Source organism: Pezoporus flaviventris, unplaced genomic scaffold (genome assembly GCF_033815535.1).
Source record: "Pezoporus flaviventris isolate CSIRO_AGI_PZ_B2104156 unplaced genomic scaffold, CSIRO_AGI_Pfla_v1 ptg000007l, whole genome shotgun sequence".
Lineage (NCBI taxonomy): Eukaryota > Metazoa > Chordata > Aves > Psittaciformes > Psittacidae > Pezoporus > Pezoporus flaviventris.
The window spans coordinates 60315936-60328573 of record NW_026892555.1 but is presented as its reverse complement, the minus strand read 5'-3'; the positions used below and the strand labels follow the sequence as shown (position 1 = coordinate 60328573).

At 42.7% G+C, this 12638-nt stretch overlaps 1 protein-coding gene across 3 annotated transcripts in view; it reads left to right on the top strand.

Annotated features, from left to right (window-relative positions):
* ZNF516 (zinc finger protein 516) overlaps positions 1 to 12638 on the top strand; it is a 102035-nt gene that overhangs the window by 7916 nt on the left and 81481 nt on the right. For 2 of the 3 annotated variants that reach the window (XM_061448920.1, XM_061448923.1), the window contains exon 1: positions 3848 to 4345. The exons of the other annotated variant lie outside the window; for it this stretch is intronic. The gene's annotated coding sequence lies outside the window, so the exon portion shown is untranslated. Of the gene's footprint in view, positions 1 to 3847; positions 4346 to 12638 lie in introns of those variants that run through there. 3 annotated transcript variants of the gene reach the window in all.

The window sequence follows — 12638 nt, the reverse complement described above, 5'->3', positions numbered from 1 at the left end:
TAGATTTGGGAAAGAAAATAGCCATGTTCCTTGTTTTTAAAGGGTAACGTGTATGCGCTCACCATATGGTAGCATTTAACCCATATTGTATGGGCTGACAAGAAGTCACATTTATGCTCTTGATTTATTTCAGTGTTTCAGAATGTTCTTTTTCTGCAATCTAGTACAATAAACGATGCGTTTAGGGTTGTGCAATGTAACTGTGTCTTTAGCTGTTTTGCCTCATTGTTAGAATGATACCAGGTTCATGAGTAAGCAGTTTTATTTTTTTCCCCCTTCTGAAATAATTTCCTTAAGAAATAATCTGTCTCTGAATGTTGAAATGATTTGCGGGAAGAGTTACAAACAATAGCCAGTGACACGGTGTGTTGTAAAGGACTGTGGAGGTAGGTGTTACGGTCTCTGCTGGCTGAAACTAGAGCTGCTCCTTTGATGGTTGAATATATGCTTGGGAAGACTTCCTCCCCCACTCCCGCTCTAGTCTTCACACAGAGGTTGCTTGGTTGTCTATTTTAACGGATGCATTCTGGCTTCCCTTGCAGTAGACTGTGAGGCACCTGCGTTGGTGAGCTGGTACCAGTATTGGCAGCCACAAGTATGGTAAAACCATGAATCAGGCAGCTTAAGGATTGATTTAAACTATGCAATTAGGGAAATAAAGTCTCTTATTTTCGCTTTGAATTTGGAGCCCCCGGGAGTTGTATTTTTAGGCTTTCTTTCCGCCATCATTCCTAGCTATGCATATCTTCAGGGTTTCAGAAGACAGGGCTCTACTCGAAAGTCCCAAGGCATGCAGTAAACAGGAGTTAGCCCCATACGGTGCATCGCGTGAGAACTCCCAAAAGTTGGTGTCACTCCTCGGTGAGGTACCAGTTGCTCACCATCTGTCTCTTAAAGTCGTTTCTTTTAACCTTGGAATGCAGAAATATTTCAATAAGGTTATTCATGTGTTTGTGTGAAGTGTCTGTAAGCGCACTGAAAAACTGCTAAGCTTCTAATTCCAGTGTGGTGTTTGAATACTAATGTATACCAATTAGGAATGGCTGATGTTGTAATTTAGAGAAGTTGAAAGGAGCATTAAACGCCACCCTTCCAACACTAAATACAGCTTTTCCTGCCGTTGTAGCTGCTTACGTGAAACCAAGGGTCTGTCTTCCAGATTGTTGTGCTAGCACGTTGATATATCCTTGGATAAGCTACCAGTCTCACGTATTATCACGTCAGCCCCTTTGCAATATCCTGTGTATAACTGTACCTTTAACTGATTAACACAGTGCTTTCTTGGTACTGTTTTGAATGACTCTGTGAATGCTTATTTTAAGACCATTTTTAGGGAAGTGTTTTCATCACTACTGAGAAAAGCTGCACAAAATCTATAAATACTTACTCTAATTAGATTTGCTCTGTTTGTCTCTTCTCTTTTTTTTTTTCCCCTTTCCCCCAGATAAATTTTACCTCTGTAATGAATGCTGTGATCTTCAATGCATAATTTATATTGACATTAATAATGATACTTGGAGAACGTTTTAATGCCAGTCTGAGAAAACATGACAATTTATGATGATAAACCTGGTCCCATTAAGTTGGAACATCTTTCAGTAGAGAGAGCTGTGACTGTTGGTGGTATGATGAAACAACCCACTTCTCCTCATTGTGGCAAGCATACTGGAGACTTCATCTTATCATGAACGGTACATACCAGGTGTCAAGTGACATGCCAGACACACAGCTTTGCTTCTGAATGACTCCTTCCAATTAGAAAGTAATGGCTTTAAGGGCATCAGCCGAGTAATCGGAGTCTCCCAGTTCTCCAGTGCCAAGAGGTGTATATTTGCAAATGTTACTTATTTATCTGCTCTTTAATTGAGTTCCAAAATTATTGGTAACCTTGGGTGAGTGTGGTGGTGGTTGTAGGGAAATATGTGGAAATTGTGGGATTAATGGTTTAGCAGTCGGGATTAAAAATAGTTGCAGCAAATTACCCTGTTGATACTGAAGCCAGAATCTGTTAATGGGGTTACAAGCAGATTGGTTTATCAGTCATTTATTTTCTAGGTTGATTAGGGATTATAGGTTGCCATGTATTTGTATCACAAAAGTAAGCAGTGCAAAAGGAGAGGTTGGCTAACATTTCACTTAGAAGTTCCATGCACTTAAAAGGAGGGTGGCTGCAGCTCAGAAGAGTCTTCTAGACTGCGGGCAGCCTTTTATCCTCAATTTTAATGCTCTGAAGTGGATGTCTGAGGAGCATGGGTGTTGTAGTGGGCTGGCCTGACTTGCTAAAAATCTGAAAACGGGAGTTAAAGCAGTAATGTAATTTGTTAAATTCAGGCAGGCCAGTAAATATGAACTGTCAAAATACCTGTTGCTGTTATGTCTCCTACTGTTCCAGAGCAGGACAGAGAGCATTTTTGTTTAGTCATGATAATGTATATAAAGTGCAGTCTGTGCAATAGACTGAAGACTTCTGTGTGTCCTTGTTATAACCTGCAAACAAATTGACTTCGTGTGTACCCCTGCATAACAAAAAAATCTGACTGCTGCCTATATACTTCAGGTTGTGTGTTCATTTCCAAGCTAGGCATAAAATTACAAACCAAGATGTTCCCTCTGAGTCTTCATAGGAACATGAGAGCCACGATGGAGTCCTATAGTATCTCAATATTAACTCTTCTGCTGTCTAGTTCAGGGGGTGCTGTGGCTTTTGCGCTCCTCTTTGCTTCCTTGGTGTACAGCTTGAGGTAGCCCAGTGATGTTTTTTGGCTTTTCAGTACTTGCCACGTGAAATGCGATTGAAATGGCAGGTGAAGACTTCTGCAACTTTTTAGATAGGTTTGGAGTACTGGAGAAGATTGGTGGAGAGACTTGTAGCTGGTTTTGCTTCCTTGGATCTGACAGAAAATGAGAGGGGAAACAAGAAGTTTAAGAAGAGAAATGCGACCTGGTTTGAGAGAGGAATGGAAAATATTAGCTAAAAAGGAATCCACATGGGACTGGTCGGTCCGGCAGGCTGAAGAAGGGGAAGGAAACAGAGTCCTTGAGATGTATTCCTTACCCTTCTAAGGCCTAGGTCCTCATCTCCCCTTGCAAAAAGCTTGTCCGAGCCTCCTGCAGGCTCTGGGACTGATGTCCAGGGGTCAAGGCTTGTATCATGAGACTGGAGAGGAAGACAGATGGTTATCCCCTTAATGTGGCTTCTTTGTACGCGAGTTTTGTGCTCCCGGAGGACGGGAGATGGGAGAGAGAGAGCGTAACAGATGCGGTGAAGGATGAGCAGCCTAGGGCAGTGGCAGGACAGAGAAGTTTGTCTGAAGTTTGGCTTGAGACCTCTCTCTTTTAGGTCATTGTGTAGACCAGAGTGCAGGTTACTCTGCAGCATATAGGGACCCTTCAGTGATGCTGCTGCCTTGGTAGGATGGGGAATGCTGCCCTCCCAGTTGGTACTTGCCCTGCAGAAGAGAAAACCCCCATGACTCATTAGAGTCTCTGTCTTCTCTTATCCCCATGGAAGAGGGCACACTTCCTCTTAAGCTAAAGTCTCTTCAATATGTCAGAAAAAGGATGAGATGATCAGAAGTGTGAGTCTGACGGCTAAGAAGATGCTAGACATGAAACAGATTTTCGTTGTTCTTACAAACCCAGTATATCTTGCTTTGTTCAGTGTATTATACGGAGAACAGTATTTGAAGAGATGAAATCTCAGTTTTTCATTCAAAATTCCCATGCAAAATGAAGTTTTCAGTTTGAATTTTCTCAGTAATCTTTTAAAAATAAAATATTTGTGTACGTGCAGGGGGAAGTGAATGCGGAAAAAATACATGAAAAATAATTTTGCGGAGGAGCAGGAGAAACGCTCATCACAATCCTCCCTCCTTCACTTCCATGCTGTTAAGGTCTAGTGGATTTTGACGAGCATAACTTGGGGTTCTCTCATGGAGTTTTACAGCAGCTCTGAGAAGTTCATTGAAGACCAGATACCCAGAATTACTCTCAGTGTAATTCCACCCACAAGGTTACACCTTGCGTTTGGGATAGCGGAGCTGTGCCAAGATGAGCTAGTTGACTTGTAAAGATCTCTCAGCCGTTTCACGGCTGGCATCAGCGTCAGTCTCTGCAGAGGCAGTGAAGAGCTGGTGCAGGCAGCAGTCGCTGCAAAAGCTGGGGGAGAGGGAAACGCAGGGCGTGAGGAGCTGAACACAGCCTTATAGGAAAGGAGAATGTAACAAGACTGCACAGAAATAAGGGGGGAAAAAATGGGTGTTCGGAAGAGCCATGGATGTCCAGGAAGACTATTGAAGGTGAAGAATGCATTTCCCTTGTGCCTCAGGACGCTGAGTTTCTGTAGGTGGGTGTCTTTGTTCTTTCTCTCATCAGAAATCACCATGGCAGGAATCTGCAGTTATCTGTGTTGAGGTAGTAAAATGATCGTTGCCTGTTGGTGATGCTTTTCTTCATGAGCAGTGAGCCTGAGGTGGCGGCTGGAGCTCCCCCAGTCATTGTGTCCCTGTACAGCATCGCTGGATGTCGCTTTCTGGAATAGGTTGACACGGTGTAGCTGAGATCTTGTGTGTTTTTTTTCCTGTGACACTGACCTGCCAGGTGGTCTCTGCCATTCCACAGCAGCACAAGAAGGAGGCAGGGATTGTGTGGAGCTGTGTAGGAGCACGGAATGGAGGTACCTGGTGTTTGTCTGGCGCCTAAGACTTGCGCTCCTGCTTCATCACCAGGGGTCCTGGGACATGTTTGCGTCTGTGCGAAGTAACTGAATTTTTCTTGCTGTAGTTGTTTTAAGGGACTAAAGACTTGGTTCCCACTGCACCAGTCACTGCTTATTGTAGATGCTTCACAGGTCACTGCTTGTCATAGACCCTTTTTCTGCCTCTTGTCCCCCAGGTCTGCTTTGGTCTGCAATCCCTGTTTCCCAGCTGCTGTGTGCATCTGAACTTGAGCCGGTGTCAATGTTCACCTAAAACCTAAAGGTGGCGGAGGCTTGGGATAAGTGGGTGGATGTGGCATCTTGTGCATGAGAGTTTTTAAAGGAGGAATATGAAGCGGAGCAGGTTTGTCATCTAGATGAAAATGGGAGCAATCAGAGTGTTGCGAGAGGCCTGTGAGAAGGATGGGTCTATGCCAAGCAACTGGTCTGTGGGTACAAGAGGTCTAGGCGGATAGCAGGCAGGATGCTGACAGCTGCCTAAGGCTGATTAATTTTCAGCACTGGCAGCAAACTTCCTTAAAAAAGGAAACAAAGAAATTGCTGTGAGTGAATAGAATTTGTTAGGACTAGCTAAGTTTGTGAAAGATGCGTGTCAGCAAAACCAGCCATTAAAAAGAAAGGCGCATGGGAAGTCTGTTGTTCATCCACCGTCTTTTCTGTGAATACTCATGAATCTGTCCTGAAAGCACATTTTCTAGACGTGACTTTCACTGTTACGACCGTAAGTCTGGTTATTTTTACGAAGAATGCGCTGTGTATAATGTTTCTTGTATGTTAAAACGAAGTAATAACTTAAATGTTTTAAGCATTATAAGGGAGATAAAATGAGGACGTGCTGCAGTTCCTTTTTTCAAGCCTCTGCAGTTTTGATCAGTTCCTTTTGTTAACAGTCGTCTTCTAAATTGAACCACAACATGATGATCAGGTAAAGGTGTGTGGGAACATGGTAGGCATTTGTTTTTATCTGACACAAAGTCAGCGGTTTAGGCTTACAGCAGATTATGATTTATGAGGACAGTATTAATTATAGCTGTTGTCATATGGTGGCACCCAGTAGCAATGGTGATCTGTTGTTCTGGGATGTGTACAAACACATAGCGAGAATCGGTCTCGGGACTTGATTGTATCTTCTCTGTGTACATGTGGTTGTATGGATCCATTAATGGGTCATTAAAATTCTTCAAAGCATATCTGCTGTCAAATTAAACACTAATAAATGTCTGTTAATTACCACAGCCCTCTTCACAATAATAAGTTATTAGAATTGAATTTACTGTGAATTTTACTAGAGCAGGGGCGAAGCCAACTTCAGTGTTTGATCCTCAGCTGGCATTTGAATGTGTATCCACAATAGGAGGCAAAAATTTGGCAACAGTTTCCCTGGTACTGAAGGCTGCCTGTGTGTTGATGCTGTGGATTTGCTTCCTGCTCTTCTCCAAACTTGGTTGGTTTCTGTGTGGGGATCAGTCCTGTCCCAGGCTTGCAGGAAAACAGCACCATGGGCCTCTGCTTCTTCATTGCTCTGTGAGTGCCTGGAAATATGGTCAGTGCCCCAAAGTATTTGGATCATCCCAGAAATTAACCTGCCAGCTACATAGAAAAATGAGGGTGGTTCATCTTTGTATCTTTTACAGAGGGGTAGTAGTGGAAAGATGGTGGTGAAAAGTCACATGAGAGATGAGAGCAGACAAGGAGGGAAAATGCTTGGCATGCCATGTAGCATGGGTGCGTTCACATGAGTACAATGCCTCTGGGGTAAAGTGTTGTTTATGCAGTTTTCCTTCACTGCAAAGACACTCTACTTTTGCAAACAGCAGTAGAATTTTTTTGGTTTTGGAACTTCAGCTTATTAGTAAGAGCTGTGCAGCGTAGTAAATCTGCACAAAGCTCAAGTTCATGTATGTACTGAGTAGTAAAGCTGGGATTAAAGTGGTGCCATATCCCATGGATGCGTAAATGGCTTTGTAATTTCTTCTAGATACTGGTCAGAAAATTGTACAGATTCTTGTGCCAACTTGACCCTAGAGACTGAGCTTTGCTCACTCACTCTGCATTTCATTGGTGTTTCTCCACTGATTTCAGTTACGTTAATTTAGACTTGTATCAGCATACGTGAGACTGGAGGTTAGCATTCAGTGTGCTAAATATGCACTGCGGCATAGAAAGTGTAGCAGGATGACATGGGACTGAGCCAGCAGAAGGAGAGATGCTTATGGTATGTACTCTCCGGTACTTCAGCCTTGTACTCCCGGTGTCATATTTATCCCTGATACAGGTAGGTACAGCTTGAGCTGGGGTTATTCCTACCTTGAGGTCATGGCATAGGGTCATTTATCTTACTTTTTGACTGCTTTTCACTGTAACCCATGCTGCCTTGTAGATTAGTGATGAATTCATGGCTTGTAGGTAGTCATGTCTGTTCCTGTGCATGTGCACACATATACTACTACAAAATAAAACCTTCAGAGCCCTCACTGAATAATCTTTCTTGGCATCAGTGGGCACTTTTTACTCATTTGAGAAGTCTTGCTGACTTCAGAGGCACTTTCTTGTGAGTTTGCCAGTGTTAGCAATGGTTACCCAGCCTGGTCCCACAGGGTGGTGTTATGACTCAGTCATCCTAACGTTGGCATTGTCCAGGCACACACACATGTGCACACACACGCACAAACACACACAAAGCATTGGTATTACTAGGCCAGGACTTGAAAAATGTGAAATTGTTGGTTTCACTTCTGTTGTTGATGCTGGACATCTATTTAAACCCAGGCAAACAGAATACCTGCAACCTTGGAAATACAGGTGCCTCCTTGCCCAAGCATGATGATGATGTAGAACACTGTGTGTATAGCAGCATGCTGTGATGCACTTCTGGTTCCTTGCCTCCTCCTCGGCATCATAGGCTGGATTCTCCTCAACTCTTTGCCATCAATACTTGCTAATGTGGAGATTTTAGGGGTGCAGGTCAGGCCAAGTTGGTCCTCTCTGTATACAGGACAACACACCTGCACGCTGTGTGAATATATTTGTTTATAGTACAGGTCAGCTGTTAAGGGAAAATGGTACATGACTTATAAGATAATGGGAAAACAAAGGCAATATTGTCATGATTACAACTTTAGAAACGGAGATGGCTTTCTGTAGTTCCTCAAATATGACAGAAGATGGGTAGCTAAGTAATGTACTAGCTCACTAGAATAAGAGTGAGTGTATGATAAAGTTAATGCCAAAGGTAAGAATGTAATTTAATATACTGACTTCAGAATTCTGTAGTTGTTCAGTTATTTCTGCTTCTCTTATCTTTCAAAAAAAGCAAGATATTTCCTTTTTTTCCCTTGCCCACCTCCCAGTTTTGCAGAAAGTAGGCTGTTTGTTGTCCTCTGTAGTTTTGAGGTTATACATTAGCAAGCATCATACTATTAACCCTTCCAAGTCAGTGTTGATTTATTTTTTTTTTTTTGGTAATATAAACAGAGTGTATGCCTATACATGTGGAAACAAAAGTCACAGATTTATTTTAAAGCTATAAAGGTTGGCAAGAACCAGAGTGTACCCTAAGGCATTATTACATTGCCAGTTGGGATTTGAGCTTTTATACAAGTAAATTTTATTGTCTAGGTTGAAAGCTAAATTCATTGAACCAAATTAATCTCTGCTTCATTTCCAGTGTTGGCAGAGTTTAACCAGGGACAAACATAGCTGTTTGGTTAAAGATTAAAGGATTATTATTGGTTTGATATTTTTAAACTAATATTAGCGTGAGCCCAAAATGAAATAGGTTTTGAAGTTTTGGCATGGGGTTGCCATGCTGCCAGTAATAAAACTGATCTTTCTTTATTTCTTCATTTATTTAATCAACATACTTGCCATGAGTACAAAGCTTGTAATGCGATGCTTGGTCTTGGTCTGGCAAGCTGATCTGTATAGGCAGATGCTAGTGGCCACTTGGAAACCTATTGAACTGTCTGCAGAGATTCGCTCATGTGGGTCAGTCTTTGCAACTGGGGGTTTAGTTTTAGAGGCAATGAACAATTCACTGTTGCCTAATTTTAGAGCTCAAATAATTGCTTTGCTTACTCAAGAGGAGAAAGAATGCTTCTCTTTGAAACATTCCTAACTAGGGTGTAAAACCAGATAATTTACATTAAATGGCTGGAGAAACAATTTGTCTACTGCATGAAACCCCTATATTTATGTATCAGTGTAATCCAACCATTAGTTTATGGATTCAGAGTCCTCCTGGAAGTGTCACAAATGCGCTAGATTTAGCACTTGATGCCCAGGTGTAGTGTTCAGATCTGTGAAGTGTCTGAACTGTTACAGCTCCCCACTGGCTGTGTTTTTCAAGATGTTCAGGCGCTTGGTACCCTGCCCAGGTCAGCTGTAAGTTATGCTCAGTGAGAAGGGTCTCGGGCAGCCCAAATGATAGCATTGCAGTTATCCTAAGGGACACTGTCATCTTCAGGATGACTTAAAAGCCTAGCTGGGCATATAATGCAGTAATAGCAGCAGGATAGCCCTGCTGCTGCTGCTGTAGGTCAGAGGATTGGATCCCTGCTGATGCTTCCACTCAGATACCTGCAGGATGGCAGAGTGCAGAGTTGGGAACTGGAGGAGCAAGCAAGAGCATTTGTTCCTGTGGAGTTTTCTAAAAGCAAGGAGGAGAAGGTGTAAAATGTTTAGGGGAGCTAAAATGCCGACTTTACTAAATGAAGCAATTTAATTAATGCAGTGCTGACATACCATAGGTGAGATCTTCTTGCCCCATTGCTCCACATGCCCTGTTGTGACAGCAGGAGCAGTTGAGCAGGGAAGTGCATCGGTGCTCCCCTCTTCTAGTTTTCATGCTGCAACCCCTATACGGATGTCTTTTGGCCAAAAACTTCCCTCAGGCATCACTTCAGGAAGCATGTTTTGACACTGCCTGCTTGCATATGCACTTAGAGGGAGTCACTGCAGGTGTCACTGCAAAGAAGAGTCTTCTCTAGTGTATGGTTGGAAGGCTCCAAGGCAAAGAAGCCAGTGAGAATTACTTATTCTTAAAATGAACTAACTCTTCCTCTTGAAACAGCATAGATGTTACAGTATTGTGTATCGGCAATGGTTTTATCTGGGGGGAGGTGATTAGTTTTCATATGAAAAGTTTTTTGTTTTAGAAAGGTCCTGGTGAAGGACATAATACTGCAAGTTTAAAAGGTTTACGGTAAAGCAAAATGGTATTTTAACATTTTCAAGGAAGTGCTCATGGCAGTGTCAGGTAACATTTTACCTCAAACTTGGTGCTTTGTTCTGGATGAGCAATTTTACTACTTGTGAAGTCTCAGTAGGAATGTGTGAATATTAAACTCATAAGCAAAACTGATGTATTCACTGGACCCTGTTGTCACTCTCTGGAGATGTGTATGGATATGGTATGCTCCCCATTGAATAAAAGGAGAACTTTCAGGCTTTGAAAGCAAAGTTAAAACTCCAAGGTCAAAGAGTGAAAAATACCTCCCCTTGCACAGACAAAAGTAGAGGTATGGGGTGTTTTTTCTTCTTTATAAAGCACAACAGTATATGCAGTTGAGCATGGAGATGGCACTTCACTGTGACTGTTGGTGGAGAGGTGACCTTGACAGCGGTCCTGGGCCGGGTCGTTTCCTCAGCCTGCTGTAGCCCTTCTTTCAGGAAAGGGTTGCTATGGAATGGCTGAATCAGTACTGAGAGAGGTGCAGTTTGGGGTTTTTGGGGTTGTTTTAGTTTTTTACCCACACTGTTTTTTGTATTTTTGTTGTTGTTGTGGCACTGATAGATGTGAAAACCAGGTCTTCTGAGAGACCTCATTAGCACACTAGATGTCCTGTGCAACTTTGCAAGGGTGAGGAGGAAGGGATTTGGTTGGGCTGTATCAGTTGGCAAGTATGCTAAAATGTGATAAGGCTGAGTTGATGCAATCACCAGGGTGCAGTCAGGTTCAGTTGTCCTATGCGTAGTTATTCTTCCTGCGGTTACTGACCAGTGAGCCATCCTGTATTGTAGCAGGTGCCTGCATTTTGAACTAGGTTATATGGTACCTGATCTTACTGATTTAATAATCTGGAGAGGTTTTACAGCAGAACAAAAAGAGTTTGCATACTTCTTCAGATTAACAAGATCCGTCTCTTTAAACAGGGGATTAAGATGTAATTATTCTGTATTTATATAACAGTCCCTTGTGGTTGTGTATGCTAGGGTAGCTTATATAAACTTTTCTTTAGGATTGTTTCTTGTTGCTTCATTTTTAAAAGCTGTTAGGTGAATGAGAAGTTGGCTTATGATAAGACCAAACACTTTTTTTTTTTCTCTGTACATAGGATGTAACCATTGCAAACTGAAATGAAATCACTGTTTGCTTTATGCTGATCCAACAACACGGAAGTTGTGCCTCCTACGGGTGTGCCTCATGCTGTGTGGGTCTCTTACCCATCCTTTCTGGCCCAATGGGTAAGGCTTCTTGAGCAGCCAGATCCCATAAGAAAGAGCCTCTGTCCCCCATGGCGTGGTGTCTTCGTTTGTCACAGTGGTCATGTGGTGGAGGACAGAGCCTGGTGAAGGGGCAGAGGAGGTGGAGGTGGGGAGATGGGGGCCTTCATGCTGCAGCTGTGGGGAGGGCAGGGATATGATGTGAAGGTGGTGGTTCACCTGCACTGGAAGCATTGAGATGTTTGAGTTAGGGTGTGCTTTGAAGTTCTCTGGTGGAAAGACTGCCTCCTCACCTCTTGTCTTCACATTTAGGTGGTAAAGTTCAACCTCCACTTTACCAGAAGTGTAGGTTAAGCTGCCATGCTTTACAGGAAGAAAATGTTTCCTGTGGCAAGCAGAAATTGCATACAGAAACCCATGTTTGATTTCTCAATTCTGAGTCTCTGTTCTTTCAGAAGAAAAAGTTTGCACTTCTTGTTCCACTTGTTAAGTTTTACAGGAAAAGACTGAGATTGTACTATTCGAGGTAATGTAAAATATTCAGCTAATTATCTTAGCCAGCAGAGAAGAGCTGAGGGATTTGGGAGGTGGAAAGGAAGAGGAGGCAAAGATACTTGTCTAATTAAAAGCAGTGGTGCTGTGAAGTTAAGGACCCTTTAACATTTTTGTGCCAAAGCTCAGACAGCAGTTTCATTTCAACTGTTGATTGGCACCACCATTGCCCCTGTTGCAGCATCTGACATAACTGCGAGGAAATGCCTGAGTGAGTATCTCCTGATTGCTTATGATGTCTTGGTGACTTCATGCAGTGATGTACCTGTTTTCTCCCACTGGGGCCTGAACGCACATAGCTGCCTGTGCTTTCCTCCCATCTTTGATTAAAACTGTTATTGCCTCTTCTTGGTAGATGGCAGTACATCTCTGGAAGTCAGATGCTAGCATCTTAATCTTCACTTAAGAGTGTGGGCAGCCTACCTACCTTGGGCTTGTAAAAATTGCAACCCCAGCGGGTTTCTTTGGGTTTCCTCCTGTTTCCGTTCATCCTTCAGCACTTGAAACTAGCCTGTTTGAATCTTAAGCGTGAAATTTTAGTTGCTAAATAAAATTTCTGTTATTCATATACATTATGAGGGAAGCAGTAACAGCTTTGTGTTTCTTACTGTTCTGGTTATGCCTGCTAGGAAACTTTAAGGAAATATATGAAGCTGTCAGTGATGTAAAAGCAGGAGAATCTTGTTCTTGAAGAGAAGAGACTTGGATGGCTGATGAAATCGCAGCCCTTGGGTGCTGCAGAGAAGTAAATTGAAGTCATTATGACATTATGGCAGAGAGTGCCTGATCTGCCAAACTGTCAACGTTTGATGGACGTGGTATCTACTGGCATGATGTTGCATGAGTGCCAGCCAGTTTTTCTTTCTGTCAGCGCAGTGTTGATACTGCCAAGTGCCTGTTATTCCCTCAAACTACTGCACGTGTA